Consider the following 1,986-nt stretch of genomic DNA (forward strand, 5'->3'; position numbering starts at 1 on the left):
AATCATATCTACGTCAAAGGATAAGATGAATCTACACTTACTCATTTCACTCTTCTATGTTAGCTTCATTCGTACTCTTCATATAAATGGATTGTTTATCCAAATTATTCGCTGATGATAAAACTCTAATTTTCAGCCCGTATGTATCATGAAAACATACTTATTATCATTCACGACCTTTCCACTTAAATTTCGGGACGAAATTTCTTTAACGGGTAGGTACTGTGACAACCCGGAAATTTCCAACCAAATTTAAACTTTAATCTTTATATGTTTCTGACACGATAAGCAATATTTGTTAAGTTAAATTGCAAGAATTTTAAACTATGTTCATACATTCATTCAACCTCGACCATGTTCCAACGATTCACGAACCATTAAACGAATATGATTATATATGTATATGTGTATATATATTATAACTTGAAACGTAAACAAAATATTAGATTAAATACTTTATATGATTGTATCTGTTTCAAAATATTTATCAATGGAATTAGAAGATAAGATCAAATGATTGAATTATCAGATATATTGAATTATGATTACAAGTCTCTGTTGAAAGGCCCACGTTGATTTGAGAAATCTTTCCGTTTTAACAATATTCGGAAAATGGTAAAGTGATTTATAAATAAGAACAAATTGTCAATCATTGAGAACTAGACAAAGGATAGTGGAAGATTGAATCTCATAAAGACTCGATTGATCTATTTAGTTTCAAACGTACAAAAACGTTTTCAGTTTAAAAAGAACTTTATTATTAAAACGTATATAACTTTTATAAATATCTAGAACCACTTTTGACAACTCATTACTTAACTAGTATGATAAAGATAACGATATTTATATTTTATTTTATTAAATATATATAACGATTTAAATTAATATTATATATATTTATAAGCGTATAATACGTACATAGTTTTATACTTTTACTATACTTAAACTTTACCTTTACTTTATTTTTACTTTACTTTAACTTTAATAATTCATACTTTAATAATTCACTTTAATAATTCATACTTTAATAATTCACTTTAATAATTCATACTTTAATAATTCACTTTAATAATTCATACTTTAATAATTTACTTTAATAATTCATACTTTAATAATTCACTTTAATAATTCAAAAATCTATTATAAATAGAATTCAATAGGTTTCATTATTTCATAGAAACTTGAAAATAGTTTTCTCTAAACTCTCTCAATCGATTTACATATATATATTTACTCCGTATTATCTCAAGATATTATTAGTATACATAAAATATTACGACGGAGTACTGTCCGAGTGATTTCGAAGTTTTTTTTCGAGTGGGATAGGATTAAGAAAATTATGGGTTATAGCTATGGAGGTGATTGAGTATGGTTCATGGGTATGCTCGTGAGGTCAATATAGTGTTTATCATCTCCGGTGCGTTTACGTACCTTTCTTGCAATATTGAATCTCAATATTGATATGTGTGTACTCATAATTTAATTTTTACATACTAATAGTGTATCCCTAACTAGTGCTCGAGTATATAGGATTATGCATGCTTGTACTTTTGATATTGCCATTAGATAGGTTATGTTGATTCCTGAATTAGTTACATATACGATTGAGATAAGGAATAAGATATGCATGTCGTTGGAAATCTAGTGAAAAATAGTTGAATTTTGGTTTAAGAATCATTTGAATCCAAGTAACGGTTAGAAAGTTATGAAATAAACAAATTGCATAATTAATTTCGTAATTAAAATTGCTGATGATAATTAGTGAACTAATTTTTTGGGTTATAAAAAGTGGTTATTTGCATTCTACTCGTCGAGTAGATGAATTTTCATATAAAGCACGTCTCGTTTCGTTGAACGGTTGTCAAGTTATGGACAAAAGAAGTTTTGCAAATTTTGATGAAATGTCGAAACGGGAACTGAAATTCTCGCTGATCTGCGTTGTTTCATATATAAAAAAAAATACCACTGAATTCTTTGCTGTAAGGT

Source organism: Rutidosis leptorrhynchoides, chromosome 9, assembly GCF_046630445.1.
Source record: "Rutidosis leptorrhynchoides isolate AG116_Rl617_1_P2 chromosome 9, CSIRO_AGI_Rlap_v1, whole genome shotgun sequence".
NCBI lineage: Eukaryota > Viridiplantae > Streptophyta > Magnoliopsida > Asterales > Asteraceae > Rutidosis > Rutidosis leptorrhynchoides.